Raw genomic sequence first — 19,288 nt, forward strand, 5'->3', positions numbered from 1 at the left:
AATCAATCACAAGCATTTCAAACAGCTCTTTCATCTGCAATTGCAACACAGGTGGACTTGCATGCACACTCTGATACTTTCCCCTCTGACAGACTTCACACATAACAGCCACATCCACACAAATCCTATTCAACCCAGGCACACACAATCTCTCTCTCATGCACTCCCACAACTTATTTTTCCCCATATGCCCAAACCGATCATGCACCAACAAACACATACTCACTGCTGACTCAACAGAAAACACCGGCACATACACTTCCCTGTCATACACCCCTTCCTGATACAAAAAATACACGATGTTTTTACAAACCACAAACTGTTTAGCAACCCTCTTATACACACCCAACTCATGTGGCCAATCTTCCACACGTACTCCCCCCAAGACACACTGCCGTAACATACTTATCTCCAAGCACTTATCTTGCATTTCCTCAATCTCCTCCTTACTCAACAAATCATTCTCACTTCTAGCAATATCAGTTACCCCCACAAAGTTTGCTACAAATGCACTACAATCCTGAATCCTAGCTATTGTGCTACTCCCCTTACTAAGAATCCCATTTCCTATACTATCTACGCTTACATCATGCATCCTCAACAAATCCATCCCTATCAAATAGCAAGCTGGCATATCATTTTCTCCCATGATTATAAAGTTATGTATAACTTCCAAATCTCCTAACCTAACCTTTAACTGCACCTCTTCCCACACCAAAACACTTCCTTGTCCCAGCCCATGTATCCTCACACTCTACCCTCAACCTCTCATTCTCCACTTCCAACCTTCCCTTGGCTTCCCTTGCCAACCTCAGCTCCTCCTTCAGCCTCTCTATTGATTATTTTGCGATTTTGGTGTCATATTTCTTCTGCCAGATGTAGGCGCCTTAACCCTGGAATGTGTGTCGTAACCCTGGAAATAATTTCTGATGAATATAATTGAAAAGTGCCTTATCCTCGGAATGTTGTAAGCTGAACCTGTCGTAACCCGGGGACTGCATGTATAAAGGCAGATATTTTCCAGCTCGTTCACTCAAAGGTACTTGCCAATAACCTTTAGCCAAATTAAGCATTGAAATGAATTTGTAATTTCCGATTCTATCTAAGCAATCATCAATCCTGGGTAAGGGAAAATTACTTTGCTTAGTTACACTGTTTACTTTCTGGAAATCAATGCACAATCTATCTGATCCATCTTCCTTTTTCACCAGAACTACCAGGAAACTCCATTCACTCTCACTAGGTACTGTCAAATCATTATCTAGCATGTAACTAATTTTCTTCCTCACAGATTTTGCTTTTTCTGGACTCAGACGATATTAACTTTGCCTAATGGGTTTTGTCCTGCAACTCAATATCATGTTCTAGACAGTTTGTCACAAATAGTTTCAGGATAATTAATTAAAACATTATGTACTATTTCCCTAATTTTTCCTTTTCTAAACTCTGATTAAAAACTTTGAAATACTCAAGCACCTCGGAGTTCTTCTGAAAACTCGTTTCTCTCTGTGCCACCATTACTACAGGCATGGGGTGTTCATTAAATTTCTTGAGTAAGTTTATATGCAGCCACTTAGCTGCCTGCTTACCCATATCAATCAAATAATTTAAATTTCCGCTCTTCTAAAACTGAAAAAGGACCCTCGAATTTATAAGATAAAGAGGGACCTTCTTTCTGGACACTAAAACTATCTCCCACACAGAAACTTCTCTCTTTTGTTTTGAGATCATGTTTCCTTTTAGTCTCCCCTTGACTTTCACTCTCGTTCACCTTTGCTAGTTGCCAAGCACCTCTTAAATTGTTTTTATAATACTCTAGATTAGTTATGTAGTCCTCTCTACCTTTTTTCAGCATTAAATTACATTTTAACATTCACAAAGGACCTTTTGCGGTGTGACCGAAAATCAGCTCAAAAAGACTAAATCCAGTAGTGTCATTCGTTTCTTCCCATTCATGTTCAATGTTATTACACAATTTTTGTAAACAACTCTTAACGTTTGGTGAAATCGCTTCACAATGCCTTGTGATTCCCAGTGATAAGGCATGGAAATGAAGAGTTTTAATACCTAACTCTTTCATTCTATCCCTGAAATATTGGGGTACAAAATTACTCCCATTATCACTGTATAATACGAAGCAGACCAAACTTAGAAAAACAATCCAACAAGCGTTTAACTACCGTCTTTGCATTACAGCTTCTTACGGGAATTGCTTCTGGATAGCGGGTTAGTCTATCAATGATTGTTAACAGATATACTGTATACTCCCTCCCTTACTTTTAGGCAACGGTATGACCATATCGATAGCTACATTCTCAAAAGGTTTGCCTACTGAAGGAATATTACACAACAGAGCTCTGGGAATTACTTGATTTAGTTTTCCAGCAATTTGGCATTCATGACAACTTAAAACATATCTCTTCACGTCACTTCTCATTTTAGGCCAAAAGTATGCCCTACTAATACACCTGAAAGTTATTTACTCCCAAATGTTCTTGCACATCATGCGCAAACTTCAAAACTAATTCACGAAACTTCGATAATCTCCTCTTTGCTACCTGACTTAGGACGAACATAATGCCACAAAACTTCGTCTTTTAAACAAAACGTTTTTTACACACATTATCAGGATCATCATCCAGCTCATATTAAAAAATTTGGGTTAGTGTCTTATTCTCTCTCTGAAACTTGACTAGTTCATCCTTATTCAAAATCTTAGTGCCTAATTCACAGTAACTATTACTTGATTCCACTACATCGACTATGTTATTCTCGACAGCTACACCTTGCGCTTGGCTAACTCTGCTTGGCTAACACTGTCACCACTGATAGAGTCGGGTATCTCAGCCACATTCATGCCAAGATCAACCTCGCCGCCTCTATCACACTCGTTCGAATCCAAGAACAATCTATGATCGTAGTCTGTCTGTATCTAAACCTGACCTAGTTCCTACCATTTCAGGCACTGCAATCTCTCTCACAACAGGATTCTTATACTTTGATAAAGCCAAGTCATTTCTGACAATAATGGCAACGCCATCAACGGACAAATTGTCTACAACTGCTAGTTTCACTTGACACTCCCTGACTTTTCAAGTTTACCTTCAACAAAGGATAAATAACACAAATGTTCGGAAATCCGCCTAACATGACTTTTTCTTCCAAGTTTATTTCTGCCCTGTTTGGCACACTATCTCTCCTAATTAGGGAGACAGCAGCTCCAGTGTCCTGAAGCAAGACTCTTTCTCTTGAATCCCCTCCAAGAGAGGAAACTACACCTTCTGACAGAAATTCTCCACAAAATTTCCTAGTTTCTTTCATCATATCATTCCTACTTGAGAAAAGGTTAACTAGGTTTTGATTTCTTAACGTCCTTCCATTCTACTGCACAATTTCTTGCTAAATGATGCCCTTTCTCATTACATCAGAAAAAAGTTAATTCTGAGCTATTAAATGCCCCTTTCTTCTTACAAACCGTAGATGTGTTACCAGGTTTCCGCATGCTTAACAGTAATGGTCACTTTTACTTGCATTGCTATTACTATAACTGAAACCTTTACTGCTTTGTACTTTACCTGGCGAAGGATCATTTCGCTTTTTAATGACACTTAAATTATGAGTCAGACTATATTCGTCTGCTAACCTAGTTGCTCATGCAAAAGATACTTCTCGCCTATCTTCTATAGAAAGCTTAATCTCAGGAGATACATCATCTTTGAAGTTTTTTAACAACACTGTCCTTCAGACCATCAAAATCATCAACTTTAGCAGTAGTTAACCAATCACAAAACAGCATTTTCATACAATGAACTTACCTGTCAGATATATACTTAGCTAAGACTCCGTCGTCCCCGACAGAAATTCAAATTTCGCGCCACTCACTACCGGTAGGTCAGGTGATCTACCTGCCTGCCCTGGGCGGCAGGACTAGGAACCATTCCCCCCCGTTTTTCTATCATATTTTCTCTGTCGCCGTGGTATCAACATTGTTGTTACTACCCTCCTGACTGGAATTCGCTTTTCAAGACTTTTTTTGATCATCTATATTGGATTTCTGGTGACGTACTGGATCGTTGTTTTGGCATTCGCTACTGTGGACTGGATTTGGACTTGCTTTGATTTTTCTGATAGAATGTCTGATTCAAGTGTTAGTGTGAGAGTGTGTGTGAATGTAGGCTGCAAGGTGAGGATACCGAAGGCTTCGGTTGATCCTCACACTGTATCGTAAATGTATGGGGGGTGGGGGTTTTGACTGTTCTTTGGCTAACACCTGTATTGAGTGTGAAAAGTTGAATGCTAATGAATGGAAGACTCTAACTTCTTACTTGAAGAAGTTAGAGAGGGATAGAATTAGACGGGCTGCACAAAAGAGTGTGAGTACAAGGCCTATTGAGCCTTTTCTGAGTCTAACTCTCTATTATTAATGAATTTGATTCTCCCTATGTATCTGAACCCTCACAGGCTTTGCATTTGGATTCGGCTTCGGAAATCGCCAATCTGAAGGCTACTCTTCGTAAAATGAAGACAAAGATGGCGGCCATGCAAGGTAAGGGAAGTGATAGTGAATTACTTAGTGAAGTGAGTGTTCCCAGTGTTGTGGAGGGGGAGTCTGACCGTCCTTGCGATGCTCCCAGGCCTAGACCTCTTCCAAACCTCACATACCCAGAGGAGAAGGAAAGTCGAAAGTCGTACGGAGGTTTGTGGGGAATCCCCAACGGTCAGGCGTCCCTTCAGCAGGTTCTGTTTCGCTACAGTTCGCTCAGGACCGCTTTAATAGAAGTGTCCTACGAGAATGTTGCTCGTCGTCCGGTTCTCCTTCACCTAAACGAGGGTGGAAGGACTCGGATCTTTCTAGGCCACTGAAAAGGCACTGGAAAGAGCGCGCGTTTGACTAGAGCCCGGAACGCTTCTCGGAGGAAGCTCCTTCTTCTATCAAGAAGGCTAAGCTGGTTTCGACGCCTCCTCGAACGGTATTTGAGGATCGCACTCCTTCGAGTTCTCCTGCTTCTTCTATTGAAGAGGACGCTGGTGTGGCTTCCAAGAGGATATTGCTGCAGTACAAGAGCAGATAGCCTCTTTGATTGGAGTTCTTTCGAGGGACCCCACCCCCTCGCAAGAAGGACGCCAGACTTCCTATAAGAAGTCTCGTCTCTTTTCACCGGCCAGACGTGAAGCGTCCTCCAGACATGGGGACGTCTTCCAGGCGCGAAGAGTCTTTGCAAGCGTCAGGAGCTATCCGAGCGAGTTGCTCTGGATAAGGATACGCTCAGGCGCGAGGCGACCAGCATTAGGAGCGAGGATTCAAGCCAGGCGCGAGCGCCAGCCAGGCGCGAGGCGCCAGCCAGGCGCGAGACGCCAGCCAGGCGCGAGGAGTCAGCTTTGCGTGAGGCGCAGACAAGCGCGAGGCGTCAGCCAGGCGCGAGATGCCAGCCAGGCAACAAGCTCCAGCCAAGCGAGAAGCGCCAGCCAAGCGCGAGGCGCCAGCCAAGCGCCAAGAGCTTTCCAGGCGTGATAAGTCAAGCAGACGCGAGACTTCTTTTAGACTTGAGAGAGATTCTGTTTCACTATGAGTCCCTCTCCTAGTAGGAGTTTGTCACCAGTAGAGAGAGAACGGGATGAAGATCCTCTCGTTTTTCAGGCCGATTCTCCGCACGGTGTAGAAGGAGATTCGGAAGAAGAGGTTAACGTAGAGAAGGAGTCTCTAACTATAGTTCTGACAGACCTTCTTTTGCAGGAGTACGGAGATTCTTTGACTCCTGCGGCTCCTCCTTCGCCTCGATCACTGTTTTCGAGTGCGGTTGTACCAAAGTCTTCGTCGGTCTTGAAGATGAGACCTACGATCTCTATGAAGAGAGCGCTACAGTCTCTAGACAAATGGATGTTGTCAAAGAAGGATCTGGGCAGAACCAACCTTCTGTATGCCTCCAGCCATACTTTCTGGCAAGAGAGGTTTCTGGTACCGAACTGGGAGAACATGGGCCTTTCTCTCCCAGCGGCAGCCGAAGCGGACTTTTCAACCTTGGTTGATTCATCGCGGAGACACGCTTTGAATGGAGCTCGTGTGTCTTGGGCGATTTCTGAGACGGATCATCTCCTCAAGGCCTCTTCCATATTTTGGAAGTGTTTAATTTCCTAGACTGTGTCCCTTGGGGTGATGTCTAAGAAGGCTCATGACTCGGAAGGTTCTAAAGACCCCGAAGTCATTCTGAGTATTCTTCTTGTATTGACAAGGCAGTAGTACAAGACGGATCGGGAGAAATCTCCTCTCTTTTTGGAGCGGTACTCCTTAAGAAGAGGAGTATTTTTAGTGCCTTCTTAACCAAGGCGGTTTCTTTCCCCTCACAGAGAGCAGCCCTGGTTTTCGCTCCCATGTCGGACTTCTTGTTTCCTTCCTCAGTTAGTGAAGGACATTTCTCGCTCACTGACTGAGAAGGCGACACAGGATCTTCTCCTGCAAACTGCAAGGAAGAAGAGACCCCTAGTTCGGTTGACAAAAAAGGACCGACATTCTACGGTTCAGCCCTTTCGAGGAGGCCCTCCCTCCAGAGCTCCCTCTAAGAGAAGAGGTCCTGAGAGGAGAGGTAAAGCTTCTTCCCGTCCCTTTAAGAAAGGGAAGTGAGACAGACAACCTCCAAACACCAGTGGGTGCCAGGCTTCTCGATTTGCAGACGCCCTTGTCACTCATAAACTCGGGGACACCTCTTCGATGTCCATAATCAGGAAGGGATATCTTTATCCCCTTCCAGACAGTCCTCCCCTAACGACCATTCCGCGGGAAAACTGTCAGCCAGATACAGGGACCCTGTACTGAGGGATACTCTTCGTCTGATGGTGAATCAAATGTGGGACAAAAGAGCTATAGAATTAGTTTCTAGAGCAAAACTCTCCGGGGTTTTACAATCGGCTTTTCCTGGTTGCGAAAGCCTCGGGGGGCTGGAGACCAGTACTAGATGTCAGCGCTCTGAACAAGTTCGTTCTAAAGGAGAAGAATTCTCTATGGAGACTTCGGCCTCAGTCCTTGCGGCTTTGCGTCAAGGAGATTGGATGGTGTCGCTGGATCTCCAGGACGCCTATTTTCATGTCCCGATTCACCCTTCGTCGAAGAAGTACCTCCGTTTCATGACGGGGGGAAGGATCTTTCAGTTCAGGGCCTTGTGTTTCGGCCTGTCCACAGCTCCTCAGGTCTTCACAAACCTGATGAAGAATGTGGCGAGGTTTCTTCACCTCAAAGGCGTCAACATCTCTCTATATCTGGACGATTGGCTCATCAGGGCCAGAACAGAGAGACAGTGTTTGGAGGACCTTTCTTTGACCCTAGACCTGATAAAGGCGTTGGGACTACTCGTGAACCTCGAGAAGTCACAGCTGATTTCCCAGACAGAACTTGGTCTATCTGGGGATTCAGATGGATTCTCGGGGTTTTCGAGTATTTCCTTTGCAAGAGAGAATCGTGAGAGGCTTGGAAAAGTCTCTCTCTTCTTAGGGAAAGAACGGACTTCGGCGAGGGAATGGTTAAGCCTTCTAGGCACCCTATCCTCGCTCGAACAGTTCTTTCCTCTAGGAAGACTGCATCTTCGTCCTCTTCAGTTGTTTTTCCTAAGAAGGAATCATGGAACTGGAAGACGGGACTTCTCTCCGACAGTTTTTCTCCTTCCAATGGAGATGAAACCACACCTGCAATGGTGGTTGTCCCCTCTAAAAGAGAACAAGGGAATTTCTCTGGAAGTTCCGAACCCAAGCCGAGTGTTGTATTCAGAGCATTGGAGAAGGGTTGGGGAGCAACACTAGGACCGAGAGAAGTGTCAGGCACCTGGAAGGCAGACACAGTTGTCCTGGCACATAAATTGGCAAAGAACTTCTAGCAGTTCACTTGGCGCTAAAGTTCTTCGAACCCTTTGTGACAAACAGTGTGGTCCAAGTGGATGTGGACAACACTACCGCCCTGTCCTACATTCGGAAGCAAGGAGGAGCGCACTCCGTCGTCTCTATACGAGATAGCAAGAGATCTGCTAATTTGGACCTCACAGAGGAACATCTCCTCCTGGACAAGATTTGTTCAGGGTACGAGAAACGTCAGGGCGGACAGACTGAGCAGGAGAAGCCAGGTCCTTCACACAGAATGGACCCTTCATCAGAGGTGTGTCAGAGTCTTTGGGATCTTTGGGGCACTCCTCACGTAGATCTGTTCGCCACATTCCTTTCAAAAGGCTGGAAGTCTTTTGTTCAGTGGTGGAAAGACCCAAGAGCTCTCGTGGTCGACGCCTTCCTACTAGACTGGTCTCATGTGGACGTGTACGCTTTCCCCCCTTTCAAAATCCTGGACAAGTGTTGAGAAAGTTTGTAGCGTCCAACGGGACAAGGATGACCTGATAGCCCCGTTTTGGCCAGCACAAGATTGGTTTGCAGAGGTGCTGGAGTGGACAGTAGACGTTCCCAAGATCCCTTCCAAGAAGGATGGATCTTCTCAGACAGCCACACTTCGAGAGGTTTCATCAAAACCTCCCCGCTCTCGCGCTGACTGCCTTTCGACTATCGAAAGACTTGTCAGAGCAAGGAGTTTTCTCGCGAAGCTGCAAGCGCTATCACTAGAGCCCGCAGAGCTTCCACTAGACGAGTCTATCAGTCGAAGTGGGAGGTATTCAGAAGGTGGTGTAAGTCTAAGAAGTTGTCCTCCTCCAGTACCTCTATAACCGAAATCGCTGATTTCCTTTTGTTCTTGAGAGAGGTGTCTCACTTATCTGTATCGACGATCAAAGGATACAGGAGCATGCTTTCGGCAGTCTTCAGAAACAGAGGCCTAGAGATTGCTGATAATAAAGATCTGCACGACTTGATTAGATCGTTTGAAACGACAAAATCTAAGGAACTAACTCCTCCCAGCTGGAACCTGGATGTAGTTCTCAAGTTCCTTTCGTCTGACAGATTTGAGCCTCCTCATTTAGCTTCGTTCAGGGATATAACAAGGAAATGCTTGTTTCTCCTATCTTTTGGCGACAGCCACAAAAGAGTTGGGGAACTTCATGCCATGGAAGATGAAGTCGGCTTTAACAGAGACTCCGGCCTTCTGCTCGTTTAGAACTCTTTTCTAGCGAAAAATGAGAACCCATCGAATCCCTGGCCCAAGAGATTCGAGATTAAAGGCTTATCGAGTCTCGTAGGTAGAGAAACAGAAAGGTCTCTTTGGCCCTGTAAGAGCCTTGAAGTTCTACTTACAAAGGAAAAGAAAACAAATGGGAGGCTCTAGACAAAGTCTTTCGGTGTTCGATTAAGGACCCCCACAAGAATCATGTCTAGAAGCATTAGCTTTCTTCATTAGGAGCGTCATTACAGATGCTCACAAGCTCTGTCCTGACGAATCTTTTCCGCTTTTAAGAGTAAAAGCTCATGAAGTTAGAGCAGTGGCGACGTCTCTCTCTTTTCAGAAGAATATGTCGCTAAAGAAAATCATTGATACGACATATTGGAGGTGCAATTCGGTATTTGCATCTCACTATCTTAAAGACGTTCGCATGACCTACGAGAAATGTTTTTCTCTGGGGCCTTTTGTATCGGCGGATACGATACTGGGTACGGGAGCAAACACCAATCCTTACTTTGTACATACCTTCTACTAGATATGTTCTAGATTTCTGCTGACAAAGAGGGCTCGGTGCTGCACTGGCGGCCTGTCACTGTTGTTCAGTAAGGAACTCTTGTGATATCTTTTAGAGGAGTATTAAAATTTTTTTTTTTGAGAATTTTTTGTATGAATGCGTTTTAGTTTCGGAGGTTATGGGTTGTTTGTAATGGAGTTCTGGTTTTTTGGGGATAACCATCAGAAGCAATTCTTTATATACTAAAACATGGTCTTAGGATCAGGTTGGGTAGAGGGATTCGTTATGCTTCCATTATTAAAGGTGTGTTGTCATAGAAGTGGTCCAGTACCCATTGACAAAGTCCTTTCAGGCTCTGCCGAGTAAGCGGTTCATATACCCATCGACAGACCCACAAGAACTCTAGCCATAGATCTAATATCTCGCTAAAGTCTTGAGGTGATGCAGACTACCGGGCTACAGCCACGAAGTCTACCACCTATCAGGTAGGAACCAAGGTTTTTCTTATATACCTACAACATATGTTGTTTAGCCTGTCTATTCCAATATTAGCTGGCTCTTACCCTCCACCAAAGGGTGCCAATCAGCTAAGTATATATCTGACAGGTAAGTTCATTGTATGAAAATGATATTGTTATAATACAATAAAGTTTCATACATACTTACCTGGCAGATATATACGATTAATGGCCCACCCAGCCTCCCCGCAGGAGACAGGTGGAAGAGAGAAAATATGATAGAAAACGGGAATGGTTCCTAGTCCTGCCGCCCAGGGCAGGCAGGTAGATCACCTGACCCACCGGTAGCGAGTGGCGCGAAATTTGAATTTCCGTCGGGGACGACGGAGTCTTAGCTAAGTATATATCTGCCAGGTAAGTATGTATGAAACTTTATTGTATTATAACAATATCATTTCTAACTACTTACCGTATTCTACATATGTAATATTCTTGTCCCTTCTCAAACTTCTAAATTTCTTACGGTACGCCTCTGGTACTGACCTGTATTTGCTAAGAACAGTTTCTTTCACAATATCATAATCTTCACATTCCTCCTTAGACGTGCAACTATACACAGTAAGTGCCCTACCATGTAAAACTGACTGTAAATATAGAGTCCACATTTCTTTAGGAGAACCTACTCTTTCCATTAACTTCTCAAAACACATGAAATATTTCATTACATCTTCCTCATCAAACTTGGGTACAAATTTCACCACTGCACTCATACCTAAATCATCAGCTTCATTTTCGTTCTCGCCTGTCTGACTGTTAAGAGTACTTTGCCTGAAAAGAGCGATTTCCAACTCATGCTTACGTTCTTTCTCTTTTTCTTCCCGCTGTATTACCACCATTTCTCTCTCTTGCTGCATTTTTCATTACCGCTCTCTCTGCTGCATTATCATTACTTCTCTCTCAGCTGCTCCTATATCTCCCATACTTTTCTCTTTCTTTCTTCTCAACATACTCACAGAGATCATTACCCTCTAGACCTAGAAGCTTACCAGTCTCAATAAATTCTTTCGTCATCTCACTCATTTTGGTTCTTTTTATATTCTTTGTTTAAATCTATTACGGTGCCAAATATCTTGCCCAGAGGTTGCAAACTGTTACAGATCATGATCCGATCAGGTTCTTTAGTACAGTAAGAAAAAAAGGATTCAACAACAACAATTGAAACACTGGGTATGAATTAGACAGAAACTCAAATACTAGAACACAAGTTTATTTACAAGCTTATTCACAGAGATAAATGCAGAATGGTTTCTCCTATTTACATAACAAAATTAAATCTGACTATATGTGAAAAGGAGGGAACAATGCAGTAATAAAATACTTGCTGGCTAGTTTTACAGCTGTTGAGATCGGTGCTCGAAGCGATGGCTTCACATGAGGACAGTAAATCTTCAAATGGGCTTCTTATCTTTATACTGCAGGAAGGAATGACTTAGTCCTGAAACTTGAAGGGTGGGTTACTTCTATGAAAGGATTTACGCATCGTCAGGATCTCTCTCTCTCCAACTATGAACTTTACTTTCTTTTGTCTGTTCCCACTCTCTTGTGCGTCCTCTTCCCTCTCTCCTACTCTTCTTCTCTTATCCTTTGTCCCTTCCTTCTTCTCTTCTCTGATGATCTGATCCCGCATACTTCCTCAGAGTCCTGTTTGTCAAACGTTTCTTATGTCGAACTTTCCATTTGTCGAACAAATGCTCGTATTTCGAACTGACTATTAATTTTTTTTCATTTACAATATATAGTTTAATGACAACAAACAAAATAAATAAAAGTATAAAGCATTTAATATAAAATATAGCATTCAATATAACATTTAGCAAAAAATATGTATAGAATTGTTTGTGATCGCGGTGATGTCACGCCCAGCTGACTTGAGACTGAATGAGGGAGCGTTGATATGTTGAGGAGGGAGAAGGAGAAGAGAGAGTTTTAAAAAATTATTGTATGTAGTAAAAGCAATGACAATTCACATAAAAAGGGAATATTCCAATGAATTTAATATAATGATAAAATATGAAAAAAAAAACAAATGGAATACAGAAAAAAGAAAAAAAAAAGTCATAATTGAGCCTGTGTTCGGTGCGCTGAATGAGACAGTCTAGTTGAACAATATTAACAAATTAGTAAATGAAAGAACAAAGCTTTTCACAATAAAATTTAGGGAGGGAACATTTATATTTTTGAGGAATAATGAATGAATGATTTAAGTTATCAAGCGTCATGGTATTGTAGAGGAGAGAAGAGACGGTAAAATCTTTACTATAATATGCACGTAAAAGTAGTACCAATTCACATAATAAAATTATTTCACAATAAATTTAACATAATGATAAAACATGAAAACAAATGCATACAGTAAAAAGAAAAAAAAATTTGCTCGAGTCAGTGTTCGGTGCGCTGAGAGGAAGAGAAGAGGGGGAACGCTTCCTGCTTCCCACTGACTTAGCTGATCTGGGATGATTATTCACCCATTTCTTTCACTTACACTTGATTTTTACAAATCACTTTTATTTTTGTTACGGTAAAATACCAGTCTAGTGACAAATGCTTGTTACGATGTTTTACTACTGTAAAAGTAACTCAACTCTGCGATAAACAAACTGGCACCGCTTTGAACGTCTGCATGCCTTCGATTGTTTGTTGAAACAGCTTCCTTGTGAAAAGTTATTTTATCTCTCTCTCCTTTTCTTGCATTCTTGACCAATTTTTGTTTGCAAAAACCTCATGTTTGTTTTAAAAGTCTGGCGTTTGCCCACTGTAAGGTTCTGTATTGTGGCATAATTAATCTCTTTCGTGCACTTAAGGTCCAAGTGTAAATATACCAATTACTCTCTCTCTCTCTCTCTCTCTCTCTCTCTCTCTCTCTCTCTCTCTCTCTCACTATCGATTCTTTTATTGTCTTTGTACCTAATATGTGAATAGAATTGATTTTATCAACCTTTGCATACTGCAATCAATTTGGTTTGTCTCTCCTCCCTTCATCCCCCAGCCAGCTGGCACCATTTTTACCAAACAGTTCCTAAATCATACATAGAAAAAATAAACTTTAGACAATTTTACTTCATATAATATACAGTTTCATTACTTTACACTCTTAATTTAACTTTTCAACACATTAATAACAGAAAAAATGTGAAAAGAGGGACTTTTTGGGTTGGCTGCAACAATTTATCCTGATTTTCTTTATCTCTTATGGGGATATTTGTTTCATATTTCGAACAAATCATACTTCGGACAGCCTTCTGGAACGGATTAAGTTCGAAGTACGAGGTACTACTGTATGTTGATCTCGGGGTGGGGCTGAAAGGGCGGAGCTAACCAGCAAGCTTTTCCATCTCAAGAACTTTTCAGAAGACTGGACGAAATGTTACGTGTATCCAAAGCGTCGTGTTGCTAATGACGACCGCATGATGGAGTTCCACAAAACAACAGAGTATTCTCTAACAATCATGAGAACAGACACCCCAAACACGTGCAGGAATATATCCTTACTGCGTATCTACTCGAAGAAGATACATTTTCCTTTCCTTTAATAGATGTTTCTTCACTATGAAAGGGATTTTGACGAAGGAAAAATCTATTCTGGGGTAAGACCTGTGTCGCCCGGTGAAAATCCCTGTCGCTCATTTCAAAGTATAAATATATCCTAAATATACCAGAGAAAAAACTAGCATGGTATGCTGAAGTTACTACCCTCAGCGCGAGCACCCAAAGGGCGTCGGTATAAGTAAAGGGGTGAAGTGGAAGCCACTACTCACAGGCCTTCTGCCAATTAGAGGATTCCTTTCCAAAATCCCTCTCTTAGAGAGAGCCGTTGCAACGGCCACTCCTCCCTCTTCGCTTCCGCTACTACTACTACTACTATTACCCGACTCGCACGTCATCTAGCATTCCTGTACTAGACACTCTAGCTTGGATTGGTTAAGGGTGGGAAATTTAATTAGAAGGGATGGGTTCACCGGGCGACACAGGTCTTCCCCCAGAAATATATTTTTCCTTCGTCAAAATCCCTTTTCTGGGTTCGACCTGTGTTCGCCGGTGAAAAAGTATCAGAGAATTCCCATCCAAGCTTATCAGATACCAAACCAGAGTATAAAGAAGGAGTTAATGAAACCTAAGGTTCATTTAAAAATCAAATTTACTTTTCTGGGCTCAGCTCGTGTCGCTGCGCGAAATATCCTTTAATCTATTATTTCTAGGGTAAATGTACTAACACATACCAGAGAATAAATAAATAAAGAAAAAGGTCAGTACAACTGACTCGCTCACCCTCCAAGAGGGTGTCGGTATGAACACTATGGCGAGTGAGACCACTACCACGAGCCGATTGCCAATAGAAATCTCCACTACAAAATCCCCACAAGAGGAGAGCCGACCCACAGAGTGGGCAGCAACTACTACTACTCCATCCCATGCTGCCGACCGCTGCGCCTCTGGTGGCCATCCTTTTCAGTTAGCGCACACTGTATACACGTGCCCTTTTTTACTCTGTGTTATTTGTGCCCTTAATTTTGGATTTATTTATCATGGAGCGTGCAGCCATCGCAGCAGCTAAGTTAAGTACTCAATGTTATTGCTATTTGGTTTTTTCCGTCCTGAGCCCGTATTTGCCGCTTTTTTAGGTATAATACGAACTCTAGGTCGGAAGCATGGCAGCATGGTTCTGCCTCGTGGCGGGTTCGTTCTTGGTCTCCCATACCCAGAACATTCCCTTACTTTAGTACGCTCTATTTTTAATCATCCTATTTGTTTTAGGGTACAGTCTACACGGTTTATGTCATGCATGCATGTCTTTTTACCTTATGTAGGCCCCTTCTATCCAGACCCTAGCCACGGCTCTTAGTATCGGCCCCGGCTAGCTTTGAGTGGTAGACTTTCCTTCGGGTTAGTCGTACACTCCTGGATTTTTTCTCCTACTATTTGTTTTCTTTCTTTCAATGATTTATTTATTTTATATTATGTTTATGTTAGTGTAGGCGTCTGGCTTCACTTAGCCTAGGTTATGGCTCATAGGGCCCATATGCTACCGCTCTTCAGTCGGTTGCTTCCCGATAGCATCTCTCTGATCAGCCGGTTGTGTTTTTCTAGGCCTTATTGTTTCATTGTTTTGTTGTTACCGGCCCCGTGGTCACTACGTGATCACGGAGCAGCCAGACGCCTGTCCAGTTCATCTTCCCCCCTCCCGCTCTTCCATAGAGCCGGGGGTGGGAGGGTTGGTCTGCCCACGCTCGCCTCCGCCATACCCGAGCCTGCCTCCCTCTCCCCCCAGGCGGAGGGAGTAGAGGGACGGGACAGACCCAGACTGGACTCGACCTCTCCAGCTTCTCGGTCCGGCCGGATGGTAAGGTTGGGGGACTGGCCTTTCCCCCCTCCGTCGCTACTCCGTCGCTCCGTTGCTAGCGCGAGTCTGTGTGCCCTCTCGCCCTTTCCCACCTTACTGGGGCTCCTTTTCTACCGGAGCCCCGGCATCCAAGTGGAAAGGTGCTAGTCCACCCCGCAGGGTGGACCGAGGCATACAGTTGGTCTCTACTAACCCCTCCGTCGCGCTGAGTCGCGACACGCTCCGCCACGCACTGGACTTAGTCCGGTACGTTCGAATTTTATAGGTTTAAGAATCTGTTATGTTAACAATAGTAAGTTTATCTTAAGCTACCTTAAACCATCCCCCCTCCCTTATCTGCCTCACCGGATCTCTCCGGGGTTATAGCCTATTCAGGCGTTAAGGGAGGGGTTATGCCCAAAAATTTTTTCCGAGCTCCGGCATGCAACGGAGTTCTTCTGTCCTTTAGCCTGTAAGTGATAGCCTTAAGATACTCATGTGTCTTTTCACTTACAGACCACCAACTGTGAGCATCCGGGATGCGCCGCCACACTTCAAGATCCCTGTGGACATGAAGTTTGCCGGTCCCATGCTCCATGCGCGACTCCGCACGGGGACCTCCAGGTCTGGTATCACGAGACATGCACCATCTGTTATGATCTGGTGAGCCAGCTTTTAGACGGGGTAAGTATTCCAACTCCGTTAGCCAGTCCCCAATTTGTTATAGTTCTTAAGTTTTCTAAATTCAATCTTTCTTAAACTTAAGATAAAAATACAAGGGGTTTTGTATCCCCTATAATTTTAAGTTAAGCTTTTAATTTAGTTTTAGTTTTAAGTTTAATCTTAAAATCTAATAATACCCCCCTTCCAGGCTCCGGCTGTGAAGGATACCGCACTGGCAACGTTGGGGCCTGGGTCGGCGGTTTTGGAAGAACGCCGCCAAGGGTGTGCCCTACATTTCTTGAGAAGAGGTTGGCGGTACTGATCTTCCCCGGAGGCAAGTCAACGGGCTACGTCGACCCAGCAGAGGCGGCCCCGACTATCGCTTTCATTCAACAACAGCTCGCTGCCTCCGTTGACGGATCCAGGCCAGGACATCTCCTCGGAAGTCGCGACATTGGATCTTAATATCGAACCCATGGTAGGTGTAGACGACCTGTTGTCGAGGTAGGTACGTTGGACGCCCAAGGGATGCCCTTGGGTGCCACTGGATCTTCTACCCCTGCAACCTCTCCATCCTTCCAAGGCTTTACAGGTACAGAATTGTATACTTTCTCCTGATGCTTCCGTTTAGACCCAAGGTCAAAGGTCAAGCAGTAAAAACCTTGACTAAGACGTCTGTTGTCGTCTAAAAAGACGGCGTCGGCGTCATCTTCATCTCGTAAGTCTCCGGCTAGAAATCCCGGAGCAGAGAGGTCTAAAGCTTCTGGTCCGGCTCTAAATCCTCTAGGAGTAGATCCTCCAGGGAGAGATCACACACTCCAGCGGAGTCAACAGTTCCACTACCTTTGGTTCCGGTTCAGAGCCACCCGTCACTCCGCAGCAGCTCCGGCTTTGGATTCCAATGCTGGTCTATTGCAACAAGTGGGCGATCTGGTTGGTTCTCTGAAAACCAGTATGGAACAGATGTTCTCCCGGTTGTCTGATAAGTATCCAACTCTCAGGACAACCATTTTAAGCCGGGACTGAGCCAAGCTCCACTAGCTTCTCCCCCACCTTTCAGCACAGGGGGAGCGCAATTGCCTCCGTATGACTCTCTACCTCCGTTCTCTATGAACAATCCTTGGAGAGTAGCGTCATACGCCCCCTTCCAAGACGGGGGGCTTATCTCTATCCCGGAATGTGGAACTCGGAGGATTGAAGACTTCGAGTTCTACCGGAAGACCTTCAGCCTCGTTCATCGGCTACGCCAGGCTCACCGCCTCGGCCATGACTCGAGACGATAAGGTACCGAAAGAGACAGTCCTCTATTCACGAGAGACCAGGCTCAGAGAGAATGGCTCAGGTGTCTAGAGGACATGGACCTGTTCCAAACACAAGAGAACAACCATTTAAGAGTACCTTTTACGATCTTTACAATGGTAAGAGAGTACCCCGCTCCCTTTCTTGACAAAGATCGCTACGACCACCATTCCAGCAGCAGCCCAGAATGGGGGATTCGATGCCTCAGCTGAAAGAACAAAGAAGCGGACCCTACGTCTCCTTTACTTCCCTCAGCCGGTGAGTTGTGGGAAGATCTGCCCAACACTTTTTCGGCGGGCAAACTCAAACCAGACTGTGCTATGGAGCAGTTTGGTGAGAAGCTGCCTAGGCTTCCAGATAGCCTCATTCAGGCAGAATTTGATGCCAAATCTAGGTTAGCCAGGTCTATCAATACCATGGCCATGACCGAGGTGGCTACCATTTCCTATGGTTCTGAGCCACTTTTTAAGCTTCTCACCAAGTCTCTGACTCAAAACGGTGCAGTCTGTATGTTTGAGTTCGCCACGGCTAGAACAAACTGTAGGAAACATGTCCTCCAAGAAGCAACGATTCGGCATGAACCGAATAAGTTGCTTGCATCGAGCATCTGGGGAGCAGACCTCTTCCCAGAGGCGATGGTGAAGGAGGTCCAGGCAGAGGCTACAAGACTAAACCAAAGCCTTAAAGATCGTTGGGGTCTTACGGCCAAGAGACGCCAAGATCAAGTGGTCAAGGGTAAGGCTCAAAGGAAACCCAGACGTTTCCAGCCTTACCAGAAGAAACAGCCACGCTTTACTCAGCCGGTTCCAGCTGTCCCGTTGGTGCAAGCAGCCCAACCTTCTACCAATCCAAGGCTCAGTCGCAGCCAATTTATGTTATTTCCCCCCAGCCTCAACCCTCCACCTCTTACGCTCTCTCTCCAGCCTTCAATCAAGTCTTCGAGGGTCAGGCTTCCCAGAAGTATGACCGCTCGGGTAAGGGAGGCAGAGGTAAGCGATCCTTTCGTGGTAGAGGATCGGGAGGGTCCTTTAATAGAGGAAAGCATTTCAGGGGAGGCCGAGGAGGCTACCAACATCAATGAGGACTTTCAGGTAGGAGGGAGGCTGTTTCACTTCCGCCACCGGTGGAATTTCAGCAAGTGGGCGCAGAGCATTGTGTCAAAAGGCCTGGGTTGGAGTTGGGTAGCGGACCCGCCCCCATCCAGACCTTTCCGCCAACTTCCATCCAAAGAATTGACGGAGTATGCGGAGGACCTCCTTCAGAAAGGAGCTATAGGCGAGAGTCAACAGATTAAAATTTCAAGGACGCTTGTTTCAGCGTTCCAAAGAAAGGCACAAAAAAGAAGGGTAATCTTAGACTTGTCCCGCTTAAACTTAGCCATTCGCTGCGACAAGTTCAAGATGCTCACGATCTCGCAGGTACGGACCTTACTTCCCCGTGGGGCCGTCACCACCTCTATCGATCTTACAGACGCTTACTATCATATCCCTATTGCAAGACACTTCCGTCCGTATCTGGGCTTCAAGATAGGAGACCAGACATTCTCCTTCAAGGTAGTTCCTTTCGGGCTCAACGTAAGCACCCAGGGTGTTCACGAAGTTGGCGGAAGTAGTAGTTCAACAACTAAGATCGCAAGGGGTTATGGTAGTAGCGTATCTCGACGATTGGTTGATCTGGGCTCCAACAGTCGAGGAATGCCACATAGCAACTGAAAGAAATGATTCAGTTCTGGAATATCTAGGCTTCAAGATAAACAGGACCAAGTCAAGACTCACTCCAGAGTCAAACCTTTCAGTGGCTGGGCATCCAATGGAATCTATCCTCCCATACTCTGTCGATTCCATCAGCCAAGAGGAAAGAAATAGCGAAGTCAGTAAAGCAATTTCTGAGTCACAAAC

The 19,288-nt window shown here is 44.7% G+C and overlaps 1 protein-coding gene across 1 annotated transcript in view; it reads left to right on the forward strand.

Moving 5' to 3' along the window:
• The window catches only part of LOC135223975 (uncharacterized), a 305,092-nt gene that overhangs the window by 20,382 nt on the left and 265,422 nt on the right, over positions 1–19,288 (forward strand). The gene's annotated exons all lie outside the window — the stretch shown is intronic.

The sequence above is a fragment of the Macrobrachium nipponense genome, chromosome 10 (assembly GCF_015104395.2).
Source record: "Macrobrachium nipponense isolate FS-2020 chromosome 10, ASM1510439v2, whole genome shotgun sequence".
Taxonomy (NCBI): domain Eukaryota; kingdom Metazoa; phylum Arthropoda; class Malacostraca; order Decapoda; family Palaemonidae; genus Macrobrachium; species Macrobrachium nipponense.